The sequence below is a fragment of the Salarias fasciatus genome (assembly GCF_902148845.1).
Source record: "Salarias fasciatus chromosome 23 unlocalized genomic scaffold, fSalaFa1.1 super_scaffold_20, whole genome shotgun sequence".
NCBI lineage: Eukaryota > Metazoa > Chordata > Actinopteri > Blenniiformes > Blenniidae > Salarias > Salarias fasciatus.
Genome location: NW_021941230.1, coordinates 5,069,310 through 5,096,336, shown reverse-complemented (window position 1 = coordinate 5,096,336; position 27,027 = coordinate 5,069,310).

Sequence of the window (27,027 nt, the reverse complement as noted above, 5' to 3'; positions counted from 1 at the left end):
GTTATGAACTTTTATTTGTCAATAAATCATGAAACAAGGTCACGAAATGAAGTGAAAAATAAACATGGTTCATGGTTATAAACTAAGGTAAGGTAAGGTAAGGTACTTTATTGGTCATTATACAGTGAATGTACAATGAAACTTTGTTCTCTGCATTTAACCCATCCATCGATGCCACTGAAGCATTCCGTATGGAGCAGTGGGCAGCTGCAGGGAGCGCCCGGGGACCCATCTCCAGATGTGGAGTCAGGTTAATGGTCAGAATCACCTGACTGGAGGATTGACCTATGGTGCATGTTATCGGTTGAAACTGTCTGTAGCTCGATGTCTATATCCATCTACATATTTATATCTAGATTTGTTTCGACAGCTCTGAATCAGTTTCTTCTTACATCTTCTTTCTTCTTATATCACCTTGTCTATATTTCTAGATCTGTTTTTTTAATCAGATTATGTCTGTTCTGTCCATATATCAATTCATGTCCACTCTATTTCTATAGCTCTATCTTTTCTCTGCATATATTATACATCTATTTTGGTCTACGGCAAGATTTCAATATCTCTATTCTATCAGTCTATTTTGATAATTCCAATTAATGTTTATTAACTGTCTGTAGCTCTAAATATCTCAATATCTATTTCCATAGATCTGTGTCTATTTTTATCTGTCTATATTTCTATATCTCAATATCTATTTTGTTGGTGTTTCTATATCTGTCTATATCTCACTTTACATGTATATCTCTGTCTTGACGTCTATATTTCCATAGCTTTTTTTCATATCTATGTAAGTCTATTTAAAATATTCCAGAGTGTTCATAAGTTGGCTGTTCATCGTCAAATTTGTCTGTAGCTTTATATCTATTCATATCGATCTAGACCTTTATATCTAAGTCTCTGTTTCTATATCTCTGTAGGGTTTATCCTTAGATAGTGGTCTGTCTTTCTATGTATCTATTTTTATACATCTATATCTTTTTTAAATTGATCTACACTCCTGTATCTCCATAAGTATTTTTATATTTCTACATTTTCTATATCTCTGCCTACATATCCATTTATATCCTTGTCTTGACGTCTATATTTTCATAGCTCTATCTTTTTATCTATAATTTTCTATCTATATCAGTCGATTTTAATGATTCCACACTATTCCAAGCTTCACGTTTATTAACTTTGTAGCTCGAGATGTATATATATTGCTCTAGATCTATATTTCCATCTCTGTTTCTGTAGCTCTGTTGTCGGTCTCTTTCTCTATATATCTACGTATATCAGTATCGATTTGAGTCTTCTATTTCTATATGTTTATGCCTTTATTTTTATCTCTCTATACTTCTATATTTGTATATCTATTTTCACATCTATCACTCGATGTCTATATTTCCATAGCTCTATTTCTATATGTCTGTCTTTATTTTTATGTATCTATACCTCTATATCTAATTTTCTACATTATATATCTCTCTTGACGTCTATATTTCCATAGCTCTATTTCTATATGTATGTGCCTCTATTTGTATCTATCTATCTCTAATCTATCTCTCTAATTTAATCTATATCTCTATCTTGACGTCTATATTTCTGTAGCTCCATATCTCTATTTCTATATGTCTATGCCTCTATTTTTATGTATCTATACCTCTATTTATATTTTTCTACATGATATATCTATCTTGACGTCTATATTTCTGTAGCTCTATATCTCTTTTTCTATATGTCTATGCCTCTATTTTTATGAATCTATATCTCTATTTCTATTTTTCTACATAATATATCTATCTTGACGTCTATATTTCCAGAGCTCAAAATCTCCATTTCTATGTGTCTATGCCTCTATTTTTATCTATCTATACCTCTATTTCTATTTTTCTACATTATATATCTATCTTGACGTCTATATTTCCACAGCTCTAAATCTCTATTTCTATATGTCAATGCTTCTATTTTTATCTATCTATACCTCTATTTCTATTTTTCTACATTATATATCTTGACGTCTATATTTCCACAGCTCAATATCTCTATTTCTACATGTCAATGCTTCTATTTTTATCTATCTATACCTCTATTTCTATTTTTCTACATTATATATCTTGACGTATATATTTCCACAGCTCAATATCTCTTTTTCTATATGTCAATGCTTCTATTTTTATCTATCTATACCTCTATTTCTATTTCTCAACATAATATATCTATCTTAACGTCCATATTTCCATTGCTCTAAATCTCTATTTCTATATGTCAATACTTATATTTTTATCTATCTATACCTCTATTTCTATTTTTCTACATTATATATCTAGCTTAACATCTATATTTCCACATGTCTATATCTCAGTTTCTGTGTGTCTATGCCTCTATTTTTATCTATCTATACCTCTATTTCTGTTTTTCTACATTATATATCTATCTTGATGTCTATATTTCCATAGCTCTATATCTCTATTTCTATATGTCAATGCCTCTATTTTTATCTATCTATACTTCTGTATCTCTAAATCTATTTTTTTTTTATTTCTATATTTCTATCTTGAAGCCTATGTTTCTGTAGATCTATATCTTTATATCTATACTTTAATATACATAAATCAATACATATTTTAATCTATCATTTGTTCATAACCGTGTTCTATGTGCTCTAAAGCAGAGCAAAGGTCAAAGGTCACGGCCGCTGCAGGTGTCTCTGGGGTTGGAGGGAGCAGCCGGAGGTCAGGGGGTCAAATGTCGAGGGTTTAAGGGCCGACACCTGCCACACACGTGTGTGTATGTGTGTGTGTGTTTCCACCTTCAGTCTGTTTGAAATAAGATGAGTTTTTCACAATAAGAGCCTCATTTCTTCTCTAGTTTAATAAAGTTTCTGCACCTTTTTTCCCAAAAAGTTGCACCATTTAAAGCACAACTCTCTCCTGTAGCTCAAACTCTCTGCAAAACCAGGATGAAAATCCTCAAAACGTCCACATTCCTGCACATTTCTTCCAGAAAACTCTTACTTTGTCAACTTTTGCATCATTATTGAAGCAAATTTAACCTTCAGAAAAGTTTATTTTATTTTTTGTTTGTTTGTTTTTAGAGTTTTCTTCAACTCTGGGCTCAAATATGTGTTATTTAAGCTAAAAATTTTGCAGAAACCTACATCTCCCACAATGCATTTCACCCTAAAGTGTCACAATTGAAGTTTTTTTTTCCTTTATGTAATCAAAACAAAAGGGATATTTGTTTGTTTTTTAAGTATGAAAATCCTCAATTTGAGAGTTTCCACAGCTCTTAATGAAAATAAATAATTAAAAATTATTTAAATTTAAAATATCTGTAGAATATTTAAATTAACTTTATTTCAGAATAAAATGCAGGTTTGGATGTGATAAAGCGTTCTGAAGTGGTGATGTGTTCGGGTACAGTGGGAATCTTCTCTATCTGGAAGGTTAATACTCTGTACTCCTAAAAATCCTCTCACAGTTGAATTTTCTTGTTTTTTTTTTTTCTTTAAGTCCAATTTTAAAATGTACTTATTCAACTTTATTCAGCACAAAAAAGTTTCACTTCTAAAAATTTTAAAGAATTTTTTATAAAAAAAAAAGTATTTCTCGCATTTTGAACTGTAAAAACTCAAATCTATTTTTAAAATGTATCTTTTTAATATTGATGGAGTTAACTGAAAGCACATCTCATTGTACTGTTTTAACAGGCGGAATTTCGAAATTTCCCACGAAAAATGTTTCAATTCCAAAAACTGAAAATTTTTAATTCAAAAAAGAGTTTTTTTTTCACATTTTGAACTGTAAAAACTCTCAAATTAGGATTTCTATTCTACTAAGTTTTATATTTTTTTGGTTGTTTTGCGTTACATAAAGAAAAATACTTGCCTTTGGGTGAAATGCGTTATGGGAAATGTAGTTTTTTTTTCCTTTTTTAAAGCACATTACATCTTTTTTTTCTAATTTTTAAGCAGATATTTGACTCCAGACTGGAAGTTTATACCAAAATAAATCACATAATCTATTAATAAACTGTTAAAAACAAGAATTAAGTCATACTGCCTAAAATTTGATGTTGATACAAAATGTATTTTATTAGAGAAATAAAAAGCACATTTGGATGTGTTGCGAAGTCGCGATGCGTTCAGGTACGGTGGGAACTGTCAAATCTGGACGGAGGTCAAAGTCCCTGCAGCTCCACATTCCTCCAAATCCTCTCAAAGTTCAATTTTTTTCTGCACGTTTCCCTCAAATCTGATTTTAAAATGTATTTATTCACCACACGATTAGAATCTCTTTCAGGGGAGACAAGAAAAAACCACAGAATCCGCAGCTCAACTGGTCCCAGACGTTCACAATTCATCTTTTTTTTTTCCGATTAAAACAGAAAATCTTTTCGTTCTTCTACATCTGAGGCTGAAAACTGAATAAAAAAAAAAAAAAAAACTAATCCAAACATATTTTCCACTCAGTTTAAGACGCAGAAAATCAAACTGACGTGTTTGTTTTGACTGTTCAGCTTCTTCTTCTGTTTTCTGCAGATTCCTTGTTGTTTTTTTTTCTTCCCTCCTTCTCTCTGCAGACATCCAGAGAGCTCTGCCAAGACGCCGGATCGGAGTGTGTTACTGTGTGTGTGTGTGTGTGTGTGTGTGTGTGTGTGTGTGTGTGTGTGTGTGTGTGTGTGTGTGTGTGTGTGTGTGTCTGGGCCGTCCGCCACACGTTTTTTTTTTTTCCTGAAGGGGTCTGGAATGTTTTCCACATCGAGCCTTGTTGCTTCTCTCGCACAGATTCTCATCATAAACAACATTTTTAGTGATAATATTTACAAAAAAGAAAAAAAAAAAAAAAAAAGTAACTTTTATTGCAGAGACTCTAAATTCCCACAGTACATGAACGCCACACGCCACGGTAGAAAACTAAACGTGAACCAGATCCGCCGTGATCGCATCCAAACACAGCTTTCTCCAATATTTTCATTTTTTTTAAACCCGATTTTGGAGGAGTTCCTCGTTTCCCCCCGGAATTTTGAATTTTCCCGCCAAAAAAAGTTTCAGTTTCAGAAATTTGACATTTATAATTAAAAAAATCATGTTTGTCTCACAAATTGAACTGTAAAAACTCTGAAATTAGGATTTTCATGGCTTTTATTTTCAGATTTTGTTGTTTATTTGGTATTACATGATGAACAACTTACTGTTGGGTGAAATGCATTTTGGGAAATGCAGTTTTTCGTCTTTCAGATCACATTACATCATATTTTTTGTTTCTTTTTTCAGCAGATATTTGACTCCAGACTGGCAGATAAACACTGACTGAAACCCCATGAACACACACGCAGTGTTAAAAAACACAAGAATTAATTTATAATTGCTGAAATTTAGACTTTTTCTCATCGAAACAGACGCAGATTTGGACATTGTTCACCGATAAATCATCAAACTGCAGTATTTTTTACACGCTGTTGCTCATTTTGCTGCTTTAACCGTCGAAATTTTGAATTTTCTCGCCAAATAAAGTTTAAATTCCCAAAATTTTCAACATTTTTATGCTATTTCATGCTATTTATTCATTTATTTTTTTAATTTGCATTAATAAGGAAAAAAACTTGAACGTCGACTCGTCTGGGTGAAATGCATTGTGGGAAATGCACTTTTTGATTCATAAACGCGTACGTAATTTTTTTTTTTTTATCAATACAGATGCAGATTTGGGTGTTATTTGCTGATAAATCATCAAATTATACGATTTTTGTTCTACATGAAATGAGAGAAAAAAATGAAGTGAAATGCATTATGGGAAATGTAGTTTTTGCCCTTTTAGAGCTTTTTAGGTCTTTTTTTTTCATTTTTAAGCAGATTTTTGACTTCAAAGTGTCAGATTCCACTGATTTAAATCACATCATCTATTAATAAAGAGCTAAAAAACAAGAATTAATTGATACTCCCCAAAATCGATACTTTTTTTTTATCAATACACTGTTTTTTTTCAGGTGGAATTTTGAATTTTCCCACCTAAAAAGTTTCATTTCCAACCAAAAATGTTCAACATTTTTAGACTTTTTTTTTTTTTCTTTTTTAAATACTTGAATGCAGACTCCTTTGGGTGAAATTCATTGTGGGAAATGTAGTTCTTGTTGCACCTTTTAGGGCTTATTAAGTCATATTTTTACATTTTTCAGCAGATATTTGACTTCAAAGTATCAAATTACACTGATTTAAATCCCACAAACACAAACGCGGTGTTAAAAAAACAAAATAATTAATCATAATTGCTGAAATGTATACTTTTTTATCGATACAGACACAGATTTAAACATTTTTCACTGATAAATCATCAAACTGCACTATTTTTTTCACGCCTCTGCTACTTTTACGGCTTTAAATGTTGGAATTTTCAATTTTCCTGCTAAAAACGTTTAAATTTCAAAAATGTTCAATATTTGTATGCTATTTCATGCTATTTATTTTAATTTTTTCCATTTATTTTGCCAAAATAAGGAAAAACGTGTTGAATATAAACTTCTTTGGGTGAAATGCATTGTGGGAAATGTAGTATGGCCTCCTATACAGCTTCTTACATCATTTTTCTCATTTGTTTAGCAGATATTTCACTTAAAAAAAAACAATTTATACTTGCTGAAATTTAAATTATTTTATCCATACAGATGCAAATTTGAACATTTTTCACTGATAAATCACCCAAAACGAACCCGGATCAAGGCGTCTCTCCTCTATGTTTCTCCTCGCCGTCGCTCCTGTTTAGGCTCCGCCCCCAAAAGCGCCCCGAGCCTTGTGAACCGGCGCTAGCGGCTTTAAATAATAAAGATTGCGGCTTTAATTAATAAATAAAGCTGCAACCAAAACAGCTTCCGTCAGTTTTTTTTCAGTGCGACAGAATGCTAAGTGGGGGTATTAATCCCTCGACCCCCCACCCCCCACCCCCCCACCCCCGGAGCGATTAAATTCTAATCAGATTAATTAATTAATCTATAATATTTATTCCTATTGTGGAGAGGAGGCTCTTTGTGTGGGTGGGCGAGGGGGAGGGGGGGGGTGACAAGGCCCCCCTGACAGCGGCAGGCAGAAGGTTATTGCAGATATCAAACCCCGTTGGGGGGGGGGGGGGGTTATCCGTCACAACAAATAATTAAGAGGGCCGATAAATGAGGAAATTAACATTTCCATTGTCGGGGAGAAGCTCTTATTGTGGCGCCCCGGCGATCCGTGCACTCCAGAGGGGGAGGGGGCGATAAGCGGGGGAGGGGGCGAGGGAGGAGGGGGAGGGGCGTCGAGAGACGTAAGAGACGCCAAAGGCTGTCAGATACGTCCTTTAGATTGAAAAAAGACATTTTTCGTCATCTTTTCTTCCTGTTTGCGGCAAAAAAATCACAATTTAACTGAATCGTTTCATTAAAATGTTGAAATTAAATTGAAGAACTAAATATAATAATTCTAAAATAATTGAAGAACGTGTTATTTATTGTTTAGCTGTGTTCACATGTTCTAATAAAAAAAAAAAAAAAACTTGGAAATCAATGCTGGAAATACATAAAATTTCAAAATAAAAGCATTTCACTGACAAAAAAATACTAGTTTTTGGGGGTCTTAGACTGTGAGGAATAAGAGATACAAAAAAGAAAACGATGATCAGGAATGAAAAATTACGGATTTAGCTTCATGTAGTAACTTTCTTCTCAACACCGCCCTCTGTGGCTACAGCTGGTACTGCAGCTACAAACTGGAAAAAAAAAATAAAGTTATACATCAAAAAAAACCTGGAATTAACTTAATTTCATCATTTAAAAAGCATTTATTTGAGTTCTGATTGATTTTAATCTGTTTTTTCAAGCAATTTTGGCTTCAGTCAACGTCTTAAAGACTGTTGTTTGTGACTGTATATTTAAAATTATTCCTATTTTCTCATTTTTATGTAGTTTAAATTGCTAAATTGGTTGTTTCATCTTCTAAAATCTTTATAAAAATGTTAATAATGTTCACAAAATTAACTTTTGATTTTTTTAATGGAAAATAACAATATTGCATCATTGAGATTTGAGAAAAAAATATATATTTTCTTATGTTTTCGCATTAAAAATGAATTTTAATCATTAGCTTGTTTGAGAATATATGAAAAAAAAAAACTTTTTTAGTGAAAAATGAAATATGTTCTGTTTTTAATCCCAGTTTGAAGCTTTTATTTCAGAATAAAAGCTGCTCAATATGAATCAATAGTAGAAATTGTGTTATTTTATTTTTTTAGTAATTTATTCATCTTCAGAGGAACCCTGGAGCGATGCGACGCCCCCCGGAGGTCTCTGGGTGGCATCCTGTGTTTTCACAGGAACTTGACCCCCAGAGACACACACACACACACACACACTGGAGGAGGCTAAATTTGAGTCAACGACACGTCAGTCAAAACACAACAGGGGGCCTTACAGTGTGCGTGTGTGTGTGTGTGTGTGTGTGTGTGTGTGTGTCTTTTGAACTCGTCTTGATTGACACAAATGGGTTTCATCATCATAGGCTCCCCCATCAGAGGTCAAAGTGTGTATTTATGTGTGTGTGTGTGTGTGTGTGTGTTGGTATGACCCCCCCACACCCCACCCACACCCACACCCACACCCACACACACACACACACACACACACACACAGAGGGAGGTTCTCAAACCCCGACATGTTCAGGAAGAGAAAGTGACTGAGTATTGTCCCCCCGACAATGGAGGGCAGACGGAGATCTGTGGGGGGTGGTGGGTGGGGGTATTTGGGTGAGTTGCCCCCCCCCCCATTTCACCCGCTGTGTCTAGACGGCCATGTTTCCAACACGCAGAAGAGGAAGAGGAAGAGGAAGACGGTGTACAGTAAAAAGGGGGAAAGTTATGGGTGAAAAAAAGGGGCGGGGCCAAACAGAAGGAAGGAAGGAAGGAAGGAAGGAAGGAAGGAAGCCCCCCCCCCCCCCCCCCCACCCCCCCCCCCCCCCCCCCCACCCCCCCGCGCTAAACGGCCCGGTCCAATAAACCTTTCACGTCCCCCGTAAATCGTCCAACAACTGGTGACAACTGCCCCCCCCCCGCCGCTTGCCACCCACTGTGCTAGCGCCACAGCAGGCGTTAGCTTACAGCGGGCCTGTCGGATGCCGTCAGTGAGGAAACTCCAGATTTTATGTACTAATTTCAAAGTAAAAATATCTTAATTTTAAAGGGATACTTCAACATTTTGGCAAATTGGCCCATTTAGCGCAATTCCTTAGTCATTTCGAACAGCGTACTTACTTTTCTTGTGAGGGCGAGCTGTTGTTTATTCAGAGGTGAGTCGGGGAAGGTTTTCGGGATGGACACAATGGAAGTGGATGGTATTTTTGTTCCTCCTCGTCAAACTCCTCAAATACACAATCCAACAACCCCAAAACACTTTGGTGGACACGTTATAATCCGCACATTCACTACGCTGTGAATTATTAATGCAAAATTACCAGACTGAGTTGTTTATGCGAAGATTGCTAAGACGGAACTACTTACTAAACATGGCGTCTGGGCGTAGTGATTTCAAAAGAAAAAGTAGTTCCCAGTATTTGCTTCAGTGTCGTAACGCTACAATGTTATTTGTTGGTGTTCCACAGCGTAGTGAACGTGCGGATTATAACGTGTCCACCAAAGTGTTTTGTCCCTGTGAAATAAACCAATAAACTAAACTAAACTAACTAAACAAGTCACCGTGGAAAGGACAGGAGGGAAACCCGTCCCTGTCAAGTCGACCGGCAATGAGAAAAGCAGGATAACAGTGACGTCAACGTGCCTCGCTGATGGTGCAAAACTGCCCCCGTATGTGGCTTTAAAGGACCTGTATCATGCTTTTTAAGCTAGTCCAAACCCTAGAAATGGCATTAACATGGTAACAGTTTATTTTTGGAGCTAAGGAAAAGATTTTCTGGGGCTAATTCTGAAACCCGGAAGAGAAAATGCTCCGTTTCACTGAAAATCCCGCCTCTCCCCCTGTGGACTTTGACTGACAGCGAACTTCAACCAATCAGCGCTTCAAAACAAATATGTCATGTGTTAGCTTCTCTAAGGGTTAGCTTTAGCTCTTTAGCTCTAGCTTCTCGACACACGAAAACGTCTTTTCCTGTTAGAAACTCACCAAGCACAGACCCTTCAGACCCTTCAGACTCTTGCTCTTGCTTGACTGTTGCTTTCAGACGATGGTTAAAGTTTATCTCCGTAATCTCCGCGACGCGCCGCGATGCCGTCACTTCCGGTTTAGCCACCGGAAGTCGACAAAAAATTTGAAAACGAAAAAGATTATAAAGTTATTAACATCACTTATGCAGTTTGGACCCCTTGAGGCGTCTTATTTGTTGCTTAATTTTTCTTATTTTGAGAAAGAGAATATATTTTTTACTCAATACTGTAGTCGTATTTTTTCATCTTATATCTTGTGAAATGTTATCTCAGTTGTGAGTTTTTGAGTTTATAATAATCAAAAGTTGTGTTAAGAGTAACCTTGTTGTCTTCAGCATATTTTTATTTTCACAAAATACTTGAAAAATGGGGGTCGTCTTATAATCAGACTTGTCTTATATTCGGGCCAATTACGGTATGTGGAGGGCAATGAGATTACCCATAAAAAAACAGCTTTTCATTGTACAATTAATCCAGGAAAACTCACAACAGTGACAACATTCCACGCGATTTAAGATAAAAAAAATAAATACTGCAGCATTAAATAAGAAATATTCTCTTTCTGAAAATCTGAGGCTCTGACTCAACAAAACTTCCTCCGTTCGCTTCCTGGTCGCCGGTACTTTGGCTCCATCCAGTGGCGCAGGTGCGTATCGACAATCTAGTCCTCGATTATAATATGACCCCATTTTTCAGGATTCAATTTCTGGAAAAAAAGATTTGAGCCAATATGGTCAATTTAACTGTTTGTTGTGTCTGATTTTAACACTTTTGCTCCTTTTTTTCAAACTTTTGTCGACAGTTTTGAAATGCTAGCATGTTTTTATCCATTTAACCTTTTGAATCTATTTTTCATGCTTTTTATCAGCCAATTTAAATTTCTCGTGCTAGAAATTCCAGACATTTCAAGTTTTTTTTAAGCTGTTCTATTTTTTTTTTTTTTTTTGGGGGGGGGGGGGGGATTTCTGTAGTTTCATCTCATTCCTATTTTTTTCAAACATTTTTTTAAATGTTAAAATATTGATAAAAAGGATCAATTTGAGCAAATATGAATTATTTTTGGTATATTTTACTCTTTATTAATAGATTGATTTAAATCAGTGTAACCTGCCTGGCTGGAGGCAAATATCTGCTTGAAAATACAATTTTAAAAAAAATGATGTAATGGGATCTGAAAGAGGCAAAAACTACATTTCCCATAATGCCTTTCACCCCAAAGCAGTCTCCATGGGACTGTTTTCCTCATTATTGCTAAATAAACAGAAATCTTAAAATAAAGAGCATGAAAATCCTCATTGGAGCTTTTAAAGTTAAAAATGGGAGGAAAAACTGATTTTTTATTATTATTACAAATGTTGAGAATTATTGGAATTTAAACCTTTTTGATGATGTTTTAAGTGTTTTAAATTTCCCTCTGTCCGGTTCTTCCTCTCTTCCCTCTTTCATCCCCCCCCCCCCCACACACACACACACACACACACACACACACACACACACACACACACACACACAAGCACACACACACACACACACACACACACACACACACACACTTCTCCTTTCAGCTCCCATTTCCTCCTTGGTCCAGGTTTCTACCCCCCCCCCCTTCACTCTCTTTCCCACTTTCCCTCTCTCCCCCCTCTCTCTCCCTCGCTCTATTTACCTCCCTCTCTCTAGATCCTAGATCCCTCTCTCTCTTTACCTCTCTCTCCCTCTCTCCCCTTCTCTTTGCCTCCCTCGCTCCCTCTCTCTCTTTACCTCTCTCTCACACTCTACCCTCTCCCTCTCTCTCCCTCTCGCCACCTCCCTCTCCCCCCTACCTCTTTACCTCCCTGTCTCCGTCTCTCCTCTCTCTCTCTCTCTCTCTCTCCCTCTCTCTTTACCCCATCTCTCTCTCTCTACCACTCTCTCTTTACCCCATCTCTCTTTACCTCTCTCTCCCCGTGTCTCTCTCTCTCTCCCTCTCTCTTTACCTCCCCTCTATCTCCCGCTCTCTTTACCCCACCTCTCTCCCTCTCTACCTCTCTCTCTCTTTACCCCTCTCACACTCTCTCCCCTCTCCCTCTCTCTTTACCTTCCTGTCTCCGTCTCTCCCCTCTCTCTATCTCTCTCTTTACCCCTCTTTCTCTCTCTCTTACCTCCCCCCCCCCCCCCCCCATCTGCCCCCGCCCCCCCCCTCCTCTCCTCTTCAGCTAATTATCAATCACTGATCTGCTCCAGCAGCAGTAATGACCTGTTATAGAGCAGCTGCTGCCGCTAATAAACCAGCCCGGTGTGTGTGTGTGTGTGTGTGTGTGTGAGTGTGTGTGTGTCGGGGGGGTCCGGCAGAGCAAACACACGGTCCCCCCGGGGGCCCCCCCCTCCCCCGCCTTTCCCCTCCTCTCCCTCTCTAAACGGGTCTAAATCCTCCTTTAATGAATACGGGGTCGGGCTAAACGGGAAATCCATCACCGCAATAAAAAGAGCAAGGCGGAGGGGGGGGGGGGGGGGGGGGGGTTCAGGGGGGCGGGGCTTCACGTGTGAGTGGAGACGGTCCAGGATGGGACGAGGGTGGGGACTGGGGGGGGACGAGAGACGAGAACACAGCCAGGTTTTCTTTGTTTTTAGCCGCGTTAGCATCCTAGCAGGATTTCATTTTTGTAAATCTTTCTGATTTAAACTCTATTTTAACATCTTGACCGGATGTGAGGGACCCGGGTTCGAATCCCGGATGGGTAAAACCTGGACTCCAGTTCAAGATTTCTATCTTAAATTGTGAAAAAAATTCCCTATGTATTATATCAACACTGACTCTTTTTTTTAATCAATTCACGTAGTATTCAGCTGAGCACCATTTGGCATCCCGCCAGTTTGTCCCAGTCTGAAATGTTCAAAATAACAATCTCAATACCCATAACATCAACAATAATCATCAATTTTTTTTAAAAAAAAATTCCCACAGTATGAATCTGAGCACCATTTGGCATCATTCCTCTATGCCCCAGAGTTAAATGTTAATACAATATGTCAACAACTATTATATCAACAATAATATATGTGCATGTGTATATAGTATGAATCTTGGCGCCATTTGGCATCCCTGCTCTATGTCCCAGTCTTCAATATTGATAAAATATCTCAACACGCATGATCTCAACAAAAATTATCAGTTAAAAAAAAAAAAAAAATCAATCCACACAGTATGAATCTTGGTGCCATTTGGCATCCCTTCTCTATGTCCCAGTCTTAAAATGTCAAAAACATATCTCAACACCCGTTATATCAACAATAATCCTTTGTTTTATTAATTCACTCAGTATGAATCTCAGCGCCATTTGGCATCCCTCCTCCATGTCCCAGTCTTAAACATAAAAAAGTCAACAACTATTATATCAACAATAATATTAAAAAAACCCAAAATCTATTCCTACAGCATGAATCTCATTAACATTTGGCATCCCTCCTGTATGTCACAGTCTTAAATACTGATAAAATATGTCAACAACTATTGTATCAACAATAATATATGCGCATGTGTATATAGTATGAATCTCGGCCCCATTTGGCATCCCTGCTCTATGTCCCAGTCTTAAATATCGATAAAATATCTCAACACGCACTACATCACCAAAAATTATCATTTTTTGAAAAAAAAATAAATCCACACAGTATGAATCTCAGCACCATTTGGCATCCCTCCTCTATCTCCCAATTTTAAAATGTCAAAAACATATCTCAACACCTGTTATATCAACAATAATCTTTTTTTTTAATTAATTCACACAGCATGAATCTCAGCATCATTTGGCTTCCCTCCTCTATGTCCAAGTCTTGAACGTTAGTAAAAAAAAAAAAAAATGTCAACAGCTATTATATCAACAATAATAAAAAAAACACAAAAAACAATCCATTCCAACAGTATGGTGTGAATCTCATTAACATTTGGCATCCCTCCTGTATGTCACAGTCTTAAATGTTAATAAAAAACCATGTTGTAATCCCAGATGTGTCTCCAGTGGAAGATGTTTTTATTTTAAATGTTACTAAGACCCATTGTATCAGCAATAACCATCTTTTATTTTAAATCTAGTCTCGCAGTATCAATCTCAGTGCAATTTGGCATCCCTAATGTATGTCTGTCTTTTCAAGTTGCACTTCCACAGTTTTTATTTTTCATGTTTTGATCAGTTTAGAGTTCATTCGTGTCATTTAAAGTACAGCAAATTCACACTGTAGCTCCGTAAAAAAGCTCCAGAGAAGCATGAAACTGCCACAGAAACAGCGGATGTGATTAAACTCATCTTCACTTTACGGAAGAGACCCTGGTTCGAATCCCAGATTGGTCTCCAGTAGAAGATTTCCATCTTAATTGCTCATAACATATTTCAACGCCCATTATATCAACAGTAACTGTCTTTTATATATATATATGTATGAATCTCAGGGCCATTTGGCATCCCTCCTCTATGTCCCAGTGTCATCTGGAGTCTTCTACAGTTTCATTTTTCATTTTTGATCAGCTCAGAGTTCACATTTTAAAACCTGTCGTCTTGTTTGAGAGCCTGGTTCGAATCCCTGATCAGGTAAACTGACACTGCAAAAATTCGTTTTTACATATTTTTTTTTTCTTAAATTAAGATATTTCTACTTTGAAATAAGTGAATTATCCACCAATAGAATAAGGTAAAACTGTCTTGATTACAGAGAACTTCTCTTAAATCAAGTCTTTCTATCGTGACGAAATAGAATTTTTGAGTAAATTTATCTTAAATCAAGTAAAATGAGACATTTTCACTCAGAACAAGTTTAAAAAAAAAACTTGCTGAGATTTTGAATTTTTTGCAGTGTAGCCAAATCTCCAAATTCAAATGTCTTTCTTCTAGTCACTTGAGTAAAATGTGAAAAATAAATCTCCTTCCCAATTGTGATCCCACCAAACACCATCAGACCTTTAAACTCATTCGCGCCATTTGGCATCCCTAATCTGTAAAAAAAAATGCCATTTGACTTGGATTTCTCCAGTTTTAACTATATTTTGATCTATTCACATTCTCCGCTGGAGTCCAGTCACGTCATCCTGTTCCATATTTACATTTTTTGCTGCTTTGGGGATGCAAAATTGCTTCACATGACCCAGAATCTATTCAGGATTTGGCTGAAAAATCAACCCGACGCCTCGGAAAATCCCACCATTCAAACATAAAACCTCTTGTTAATATTTATCCGTGTTTATCCGCCGTGCTTTTCTTGATGAATTCCCAAACCTCTCTCCTCCTCGAGCATCTTCAACCCCCCCTTTTCTTTATTTACCCCCCCCCCCGCCTTCCCTTCTAATCCATCCTTTGACTATTTATTAAAAGCAAACTTTGAATCCTTTAATCCTTAAAACGCGGCGCTTCTTTATCCCCCCGTGAAGCGGAGAGGAAATAAATCAGCGGGAGGAACACCGATTTCACCCCCCCCCCCCAGCAACATGTCTACTTGTAGCGGCTAACAATGGCCGCCAAGGTTAATCCTATATGTCGGGTCAAGCCGCCTCGCCGTGTATTTAGCGTGTCATTAATTTCCAGTTACTGCTGCTGCTGCTGCTGTTGGGGATCCACACACACACACACACACACGTGCACACGTACACACACACTCAATGACTCGCTACATTAGCTAAATGGCGGCCTCTGCCCCCCCCTGCTAATGACTCGGGTCTCTGGACGCCGTCGTCTATTCATCATCCTGCTTGTTCTGACCCGGCCCTCCTTTCATCGGGCTCCTCGGGTCGTCAATCAGCCGTCGGCGGCGGCGGCCCGGTCCCCGGGCTCCCATGATGCTCTATTAGCCAGTGCGCCGCCCCCCCCCCCCCCCCACTGCCCTCCCGGTGATGACAGCCAGGTAGCTGTCGTCTGGTTTATAGACTGAGGGGACGGTTCATTATGTAGCTGCTAATAGGATGGAAGGCTGCAGGGCTGGGAGGGGGCGGGGCCTGGAGTGTGGGCGGGGCCTGGAGGGGGAGGAGGAGCCTGGGGGAGGGAGAGTGGCCTGGAGGAGGGAGAGTGGCCTGGAGGAGGAGGAGGAGGGGCTTGGAGTGGGAGGGGCCTGGAGAAGGGGGAGGGGCGTGGAGGAGGAGGAAAAGCCTGGAGGAGGAGGGGGAGGAGTCTGAGAAGGAGGAGGGGCCTGGAGGAGGAGGAGGGGCCTGTAGGATGAAGGTGGTTCATGAAATAAAGAACCATGGAGCTTCATGAAATATAGACGGTGGTTCATGAAGCTTCATGAAATAAAGAAAGAGGTTCATGAAATAAAGACGGTGGTCCATGAAGCTTCGTGAAATAAAGACGGTGGTTCGTGAAGATTTATGAAACTTCATGAACCACTGTCTTTATTCTCTGAAGCCACTAGTTGGCACTGTTTGTTCTCAGGACCGATAATGAAGTGAGCTCTCAAACATTTCGTTAACAGATAGCACCATCTAGTGGCTTCAGAAAATACAGACAGTGGTTCATGAAGCTTCATGAAATAAAGACAGTGGTTCATGAAGCTTCATGAAATGAAGACGTGTTTCATTAAATAGACGGTGGTTCATGAAGCTTCATGAAATAAAGACGGTGGTTCATGAAGCTTTATGAACCACCGTCTTTATTCTCTGAAACCACTAGATGGCACTCTTTGTTCTCAGGACTGACAATGAAGTGAGCTCTCAACCATTTCGTGAAGAGATAGCCCCATCTAGTGACTTCAGAAAATACAGACAGAGGTTCATGACGCTTCATCTACACATCACTGTAGAAACAACTCTTCCTGTAATTACTGAGCAGCTTTTTCATGTCTCCATCACTATTTTTGACCATTTATTATCAGCAATGAGCCCAAACTCTTGTTTTCAACAAGTCATCCCTTTAGTCCTCAAAGTTTGCCTCTCTTAAGAGACACCAGTCTCCAGGGGGCGCTGCAGCTTGGATTTTAGGCTTTCCCTTCATCAGAAGCCTTACTGTATTTTGTATTTTGTATAAATTTGTGCGTTACTAGTGCGTTGTCTCCTTCAGTCTTACTCAAAAAGTCAATCAGATCTTCATCATTTCATATTTTCGTCTATTTAGGCAAACTATTTTCTCGTCATTCGGACACACAAGTCAGCCATTAATGAAGTTAAAAGCAGCAAAAAAATAAACTTTCCTTGCTATATATACTCGCAAAATTCACAAAAAAGTGCAAAAATATCTAATTAGTTGTGAAATGGACATAAATACATGTATAAATAAGTGGATGAACGTATGAATAATGTAAAAAAAGCAGTGAATGATTTTTTTGGTGAAGTGTTTAAGAGGATAAGTAAATAAGAGACTGCAAGAAAAATCAAAGTTAATTCCTCAGTAAATGAGTTTGGAGTTAAGTAGATGAATAAATGAGTTAATAATCAGTGGATCAGTGGATTAGATCTTTAATGATATTTCATATAAGAAGGTTTTAAGAAATAAATAAAATTTGGACTTATTTGAGGAAGTCACCATTTATTATATAAATATTAGTTCATGGAAATGTTAGATTTACATTTTAGAATGTGACAGGTTTATTATGCATTAGTTTATCAATCAATTTAAAGGTGCATTAAGGAGTTTGCACGTTTCATGCGAAACAACGACCCCTGCAGGCCTTGGACGTAACTGCAGCTTAGTGAAACACTCGCGCCTGTGGCTTGCGTCCATGTACGTGCACAGAAGAGGGGAACTCCTTCCTCGCTCTTTAAGCGCTCGAGTCAAATTTAAGTTTCTTTTACCTGGTGGGGTCTGTGCTGGAGTTGTGGCAGTGCTAGAAGCTGGTCTTTTCTAAAACTGCTCAGTTGTTGCTCACTAAGTATCTGGCGGAGTAAAGGCGGACAAAACGAAACCTAAGGGAATCAGGCCAGCGGGAGCGCGCATTACGTCACATCATCTCAAATTCTCCACAAAAAAATTCTGGTGCCGAACCGGCACTGCGACTCTCAAGTGACAATTTAACGCTGTTAGCTGTATTATACCGCAAAAACTGCAAAAAATTCAAAATCTTACCAAGTTCAAATGTCTTGTTTTCAGTCAAAATGTCTCATCTAACGTGATTTAAGATATATTTAAGGTACAGAGATTTTAGTATTTTTAAAGTTGAAAAACTCCTTAATGCACCTTTAATGTAAAAGTGGACTTCATTACCCAGAATTCAGTGGAGGAAGTGAGGAAGTTTTTAAGGGGAAAATGAAAGAATGAAGTGAAATCTGATAAGAAAGTGTTTTTTTGGGGGGTTTTTTTTGGAACATACGTATTAAGTTTTTCCGTAAAAATCAGTCATGTAATTTTTGAACATGGTTTAATAAAACTACAATATCTATATTATATATGTATATATAATATTCATTCACACAAATCACAGCAACAATAAAAGACCTTGAAAATGTTTCCAGCTAGTTTGCCGAGTTTTAGAAAAATGAAGACGCTGCAAAAAAAATCCCAATCTGAGCAAGTGTTTAAACTTGTTTTGAGTGAAAAAGTCTCATTTTACTTGATTTAAGATAAATTCACTTCAAAATTATATTTCATCAAGATAGAAAGACTTGATTTAAGAGAAGTTCTCTGGAATCAAAACAGTTTTCTCTTCTATTGGCAGTTTTTTTCCCCCTAAATTAAGACAGTTTTAGTTTGAAACTTTTTTTTTTTTGTTAAAATTTTCTCTAATGACTTTCTTTGAATTAAAATACTTTTACTTTGAAAAACAAAAAAAAAAAATCTACAATTTTTACTTGTTGTATTGGCAGATTTTTTTTCCCCCCTAAATTAAGGTACTTTTACTTTGAAATAAGAAAAGAAATCTAGCAATAGAGTAAGTGAGAATTGTAGATTTTTACTTATTGGCCGATTTTTTTTTTTTTTTTCACTTATCTCAAAATAAAAGTATATTAATTCAAGAAAAATAAATCCACCAATAAAACAAGAGAAAGTTGTCTTGATTTCAGAGAACTTCTCTTAAATCAAGTCTTTCTGTCTTGATGAAGTGTAATTTTTCAGTGAATGTATCTTAAATCAAGCAAAATGAGACATTTTCCCTCAAAACAAGTTTTAAAAACTTGCTCAGATGTGGATTTTTTGCAGCGTAGAAAGACTTTAACAGTGTGTTTCCAGCTGGTTTGCTGTTCAGCTCTCAGTGGATTCCGGTCACTTTCGGTAATGATCCATCCCCGGAGAGAGGGAAAAAAAAAAAAAAAAAAAACCTCTGGAACTCTGGGAAACGGAGCTTGGGATGCCTCCTCTCTCTCTTATCTCCCCGTCATGAGAAATCCGAGGTCGGAGCGGCGCCCCTTGCACATCTGCAGCCCCTCCCCCGCCCCTCCCCAACCCCGTCCCTCAGGTCTGATCAGAAGAGACGGGACGCGACCTCCCCGCGACCCCCAGGAAGTGCTTCAAACGCCGGCGTCCGGGGCCCGGCCCGTCTCGCACGGCAGAGGATTCTGGCGTTTGACCCGGACGCCCGAGCGGACGGTCGGTTCCGTGCGACGGACCGACACGTGCTTTGTTTTTCCCGTGCAGATGTTGGAGGATCATTTAAAAGGCTGGATTCAGAATGTTTCTCATTTTATTTACCCGGTTTGAACTGTTCTTACTGGATATGATGCCCTCTAGTGGCAGCAGCCGGTATGACAGCAGCAATGTAGAAAGACCAGGAAAGGTAAAAATTCTTAAAAAAAAAAACACGAATAACACACAATATTTCAGTACTATTTTTTGAAAAAAAATCTAAATAAATCCCACCGTCAAAGCTGGATTATGACTGGATATTCTGCCCTCGAGTGGCAGCAGTAGGTATGACAACAGCAATGTAGAAACACCAGTAAAGGTTACAATTCTTAATATTTCATACTACTGTATTTTTTAAGGTTTATCTTTTAAGAAAAAAATCAAAAAACACATCTTAAAGACTGGATTCAGGGTGTTAGAATGTTTCACTGGTTAAACTGTTCCTACTGGAGTGTCTGCTGCCCTCTAATGGTAGCAGTAGGTATAACAGCAGCAATGTAGAAAGACTAGTGAAGGTAAACATTCTTAATATTTTCTATAATTAGTGGGCTTTTTTGGTACCATCTTTTATGAAAAAAAACACACCTTTAAAGACTGGATTGTGACTGGATATGCTGCCCTCTAGTGGCAGCGGTAGGTATGACAGCAGCAATGTAGAAAGACCAGTAAGGGTGACAATTCTTAATATTTCAGATTTTTATTGTTTAAGTATAATGTTTTATGAAAAATTCAAAAATCAAACCTTTAAGACTGGATTATGACTGGATATTCTGCCATCTACTGGCAGCGGTAGTCATGACAACAGCAATGTAGAAAGACCAGTAATGGTGACAATTCTTAATATTTTGTATTTGTGTTTTTTAGGGGTTATCTTTTATGAAAAAAAAATCAAAAATCACACCTGAAAGACTGGATTGAGGGTGTTAGAATCTTTCACTGGTTAAACTGCTCCTACTGGAGTGTCTGCTGCCCTCTAATGGTAGCAGTAGGTATGACAGCAGCAATGAAGAAAGACCAGTTAAGGTGAAAATTCTTAATCTTTCTACTCTATTGTTCTTTACGCTCATGGGTTCATTATGTAAACAAACCGCACCAGCTTGTGAAACAACATGGTAACTGCTCCCTTTTCAAAACATCGCAACACAAGACTTTGACGAGCGCAAAAACGGAGGAAATGATGCATTTTCACAAGCCAAACATCTTTAAACTAATATTTCCTTTACCTGTTCTAAAGCCACGACCTAACTCACTGTCGCCATGGCAACAGGCGACTTGTCAATTTTTGCTTCTATAGCAACAATGGCGCTATGTTTCTTCAATCGAGGCTCCTGCAACATTTATTAGTACTGTTATTTAGTTTTTGATTTGAGCCGCACATTTTTTTAATCTTTTCCGAAATCGCCATGGCAACAAGAAACTTGTCAGAAGTTTTTGTTGCTATAGCAACAACAAACACGATAGTGGTACGTTTCTGAATCAGGCAACATTTTATCATTATTATCATTATATGATTATTAGTAAGATTATTTAGTTTTTTTATTTGAGTCACACTTTTTTTATCTTTTCCAAAATCGCCATGGCAACAAGCACCCTGTCAGAAGTTTGTGTTGCTATAGCAACAACAACAACAAACACGATGGTGGTAAAGTTTTCAATCAGGCAACATTTATTATCTGTATTATTTCGTTATTGATTTAAACCACACATTTATATTTTCCGAAATCGCCATGGCAACAGGCATCCTGTCAGAAGCTTGTGTTGCTATAGCAACAACAAAAACAACAACAACAACAACAACAACAAACAAGATGGCGGGAAAGTTTTCAATCAGGCAACATTTATCAGATATATAATTTAGTTTTTGATTTAAACCACACATTTATCATTTCTGAAATCGCCACGGAAACAAGCATCTTGTCAGAAGTTTTTGTTGCTATAGCAACAACAAACGCGATAATGGTAAGTTTCTCAATCAGGCAACATTACAGTTTTTGATTTATGTTTTACGAAAAATAATCAAAAATCGCAGCTTAAAGGAATTTTCTTCTCAAACTTCAAAAGCAACGTTTGGGGTTGTTGTTTTTTTGGTTTGTTTATTGTTTTGTTTTTTCAGTCTCTTGACAGAAAAGCAAAAAAAAAAAACAAAAACCGCTACCTGGAAATGTGTCGTCTCTTCATGCGTAGTTACTCCCCCATCAGTCTGTCTGGTCACGCATGGCTGTGTGTGTGTGTGTGTGTGTGTGTGTGTGTGTGTGTGTGTGTGTGTGTGTGTGTGTGTGTGTGTGTGTGTGTGTGTGAAACCCAGACAAAGGGAGGGAAGCCTGGGGGAGGATGGAGGTGTAGACACTGACGGAGAGAGGAAGCAGTGAAAAGAAAAGAGGAGGTGGTGTGTGTGTGTCTGTGCGTGTGTGTGTGTGTTTTACCCATCAGCCCCTGGTCCGCAGCCAAGAGCACGGATCAAAAGTGGTGTGTACACCTGTTCAAAGCAGCTGGACCCCCCCCATGCTACCTGACACACAAACACACACACACACACACACACACACACAGGTGTGTGTGTGTGTGTGTGTGTGTGTGTGTGTGTGTGTGTGTGTGTGTCCTGACACCGATATCCTGCATTGTAAGATTAAAAAAAGGAGGAACATGTCTGCAAAGCCACATAAATGCACGACACACACACGCGCACACACACACACACGCCGTGTGCTGCCGTGTGATAAACGGCGGCCGAGTCAAAGAGGCCCGATTTGCATGGGGTAATTACAGCGTTTTGTGTGCGGAGGATGGGGTCAAAGGTCGCGGCTGCCGCCGTGTTCACACAGAGGTGCTCCTGTCCCACAATGCACCTGTCTGAGGTGCGTTCAGGTCCCGCGGGAGACGATAGTGTTTCCGAAAGGAAACCCCTTGTGTTTGTGTGTGTTTCATGCTATTTTTTTAAAAAAAAAAACATAATCTTCATTATTGAAGGACCTTTTTTTTTTTTTTTTTTTTTTTTTTGCAAATTCTTCCCCAAAATCATGCATGATTTTTTTTTTTTGCTGCAGTAATGAAAAAAAAAAAAAAAAAAAAAAAATCTGTGGTGTCAAACATAAGGCGCTTGGGCCAAAACAGGGCCGCCAGAGGCTAGAATGTGGTCAAACCAAGCACAACGCAAATTGAGTAAACTGTCTTAATAGCTAACACAACAACCTCAAAGAGCCGTGTAAGGGTGTAAACAATACCCACAATGCAACAGTGGATTTCAGATTAAAAATGACTTCCTGTTGAGATTTTTGTCATTTTTGGGGCGTAATTGTTTGTTTTTTTGTGGAAAAAACACAAGATTGCAAGAGCAGTTTTAGGTTTTAGCACGTTTAGATTTATTGCTTTTTAGCATTTTACGCTTCCGTATGTTTTTTAAATTGTTGCTTTGATTGTTTTTAAATGTTGATTTTCACTTCATTTTGTCATGAGATTCACAAATACACAGTACATTACAAATAAAATGCAGTATTATGACCTTTTGACGGATATTTCTTAACATTAAAGGTCAACGATTATAAAATAAACTTCAATTGTAAAATTTCAATCATAAAAAGAAAAACTTTTTTTGCAAAAAAATGTCACTAGTTGTAATAATTAGAAAAAAAAGCTATTTTTTTGTAGTTTTATTGTAATTTTAGCCCATTCGAAGAGCAGGGTGCAAAATACCCATAATGCAACAGTGTATTTTGCATTAAAAATGGCTTCCCGTTGAGATTTTTTGTCATTTTTGGGGTAGAATTGTTTGGTTTTTGGTAGAAAACAACATCGCGCGAACACTTTTAGCTCTTAGCATTTTAGCTTTATTTAGCTTGTTTTTTTTTTTAATACCATTTTAGTCTCAGTTTCTTTTTTAATTGTTACTCCCATTGTTCTTAAACGTTGCTTTTCACTTTTTGTTGTCACTTTCATCACTTTGAGATTCACAAATATAAATTATCCTATAAATATAATGTATTGTTATGATGTCTTGGGGGAAATTCTTTCACATTAAAGGTTAATAACTTTTTTTAGAATAAAATCCCTTTTTTAAATAAAATTTCACTACCTATCATGATTATGAGAAAAACAAGCATTTTTTTTGTGTGTTTTCACGATAATTTTAACCCATTCGGAGATCAGGGTGCTAAAATACCCATAATGCAACTGTGTATAAATATTAAAAATGGCTTCCTGTTGTGATTTTTTTTTTGTCATTTTCGGGGAGAATTATTTTCAAATCACATTGAAAGTAAAGTGCGTTCTGACCTCTTTTGAGGGAGATTCTTTCACGTTTATTAAAATACCCATGATGCATCAGTGAATTGTGCTTCCTGTTGAGATGTTTTGTCATTTTCCGGCAAAATTATTTGTTTTTTTTGTGAAAAAATGGACGGGATCTCATTAGCGGAGGATATATCAAGGCGACCTGGCTCTTCTGGCGGTGGGGGGAGGGGAGGGGGGGTAGCAGCGGGGGGGGGAGGGGGGGGCAGTTGGCTGCCGCCACCCCCCCTTGTTTGTGTTTGTGTTGCCGCGGCGGCGGCAGGAGGGTAAACAAATCCAGTTTTAATAAGGGGCCTTGTAGCTCATAATCCTCCCCCCGCCGGCAGGTGAGGGCCGGCATATGGGGCGTGACAACACACACACACACACACATATGTGCACACACACACACACACGGGCACACGCACGGCAGCTGTCGCTTGTTTTCCGAGAGAAGGAAAAAAAACAATCCAACAGGAACCGAGCCAAGAAGAAGAAGAAGAAGAAGAAGACGACGACAGGATGGAGGAGCGGCTCTGTTTCCGCCGACGTGGCTCGACTAATTCGCCGCTTTCTGTAAACACGGCGCGTCCGACTCGTTCACGGTTACTTTGCCGCTTTGTGGCGACGAAATTATTCCAGAAGAAGAAGAAGAAGAAGAAAATCAATTTCCCCCCTGAACGGTTTGGATGCACACTGTCTTCGTCTTCTTCTCTTGCCGTTTGCTCGGCGCCGTTTCCAGGCCGCCGGCGATCATTCAGTCTGCGTTTGAACCTGAAAACCGGCGTCGTACCGGCGTCTTCCCCCCTCCCTCCCTCCTCCTTCTCCTCCCTCGTCGTGAAAAAAGAGCGGCGGCGGGATGAAGTGGACGGGATCCCCGCCGGCGTTAATGGGCTGACGGGATGGATCGCGGCCTTCCCCCCGCCCTCCCCCGCCCGCCATCCGTCAAGGCGCTCCCGGTCTGAGAGCGGCGAAGGTGGCGGCTTATTGATGACTGCTGGTGGCGGCGGCGGCAGCAGCGGAACGCAGGCAGTTTCAGAAAAAAAAAAAAAAGAAAGAAAAATCCTCTTTTGATGGATTTGAGAATGGTGAGATATCGATTCCTGCCCGGTCCAAGGCCCTGGCGAGTCGCGGTCATCCGTCCATCCGCTGGGGAGGGGACAACGCCGGACGCTGTTTTCTGCTCGCCGCCATCAATCACCGTGACGCCGGGTGGAAATAACAAAAAAATAAACAGCTGTTTGAACCCTTTACCTGCGTCCGCTTCCGTAGGAAGACGGCGAGACGCTCGAGGTCCGCCGGTTAGAACGACTTTCCCCACGAGCTAGTATTCCGACGCCATAACGACCCGTTCCGGTTCTGTTCTTTTCTAGATTATTAGGATTATTATTACTAGTGATAAGCAGCGTTACTATGGCAACAACACATCATCAGTAGGGTAAAGCTAACCAGCTTTTAGAGGGGAGATCCCTATTAGAGGGTGAACAATCCAACAGGAAGAGTCGACGTCCAAGGGGTGGTAGACTCGTCAAACGGTAAGACAGGCGTCCTGAGGCCTCGCCACCCTGCTGACTTTTTGGGTTTTAAGCAGGAGGAGTCAGAAAAGTTCCCACAGGGAGAACTGACTCATGGCGATAAGGCGGTCACAGCAACGTCGCTTTTTGATCTTTCGGTGTCGGCTCCCGTCTCCAAGGGTTTTCAGCTCAGCTTGAGGGGTCCGGCACCCGTCTGGAAGGGTTTTGTTCTTTTCTAGAAGGGTTGGGTGCTCATCTCGAACGGTTTTGTTCTTTTCTAGAAGGGTTGTGTGCTCGTCTCGAAGGGTTTTGCTCTTTTCTAAAAGGATCCAGTGCCTGTCTCAAAGGGTTCCGAAGGGTTTTGCTCTTTTCTAGAAGGGTTTGGCACCCGTCTCGAAGGGTTTTGTTCTTTTCTAGAAGGCTTGGGTGCTCGTCTAAGAGTTTTGTTCTTTTCTAGAAGGCTTTGGCGCTCATCTAAGGGTTTTGCTCTTTTCTAGAAGGATCCAGTACCTGTCTCGAAAGGTTCCGAAGGGTTTTCCTCTTTTCTAGAAGGCTTCGGCGCCCGTCTGGAAGGGTTTTGTTCTTTTCTAGAAGGCTTCGGCGCTCGTCTCAAAGAGTTTTGTTCTTTTCTAGAAGACTTCGGCGCTCGCCTCGAAGGGTTTTGTTCTTTTCTAGAAGGCTTCGGCGCTCGTCTCGAAGGGTTTTGTTCTTTTCTAGAAGGGTTCAGCGCTCGTCTCGAAGGGTTTTGTTCTTTTCTAGAAGGGTTCGGCGCTCGTCTCAAAGGGTTTTGTTCTTTTCTAGAAGGGTTCAGCGCTCGTCTCGAAGAGTTTTGTTCTTTTCTAGAAGGCTTCGGCGCTCGTCTCGAAGGGTTTTGTTCTTTTATAGAAGTGTTCGGCGCTCATCTCGAAAGGTTTTGTTCTTTTTAGAAGGATTTGGGGCTCGTCTTCAAGGGTCCTCGCTCCTCCTAAAGGGTTTTCCTGCCCGGTCTACAGCCTGGTCAAGCCATCCGTCGGGCGGGGGAATGGTAGGAATAATGCCAGACACCCGTTTCTGCTCGCCACCATCAATCACTGTGACACCGGGGGAAATAAAACGCAGCGGTTCGAACCCCTTTACCTGTGTCCGGTTAGAACAACACATCGACGCCCCGCAAACTCCCCCAGTATCTATTACCCACCCCGCCGGGAGCGCCGAGCTGATTATTGCCTCTAATTGGAGGCAGGCCGGACGCGGGCAGGTGGCATTAATCTACATTAAAGAGGTGGCGGCGGTGGCGGCGCGTTTCTGCTGATTCACGGCGGTTTGACGGCGGCGTGGCGCCGCGCTGATAAGACGGGAATTAATGGGGTTTGGAGCGCCAGGAGACCAGGGAGAAGGGGGACTTGGCTGGGGGGGGGCGGCGTGTTGTCTTCAAGTACCAGTCGATGCTGATTGTTTTTTTAAACCACACACACACACACACACACACACACACACACACACACACACAACAATACACCACAGAACAATACACCGTTACGGTGACTGTCAACTCTAAAACTGCCAAGTCCTGGAGAATCTGGATTCAGAACGTTTTCAAAA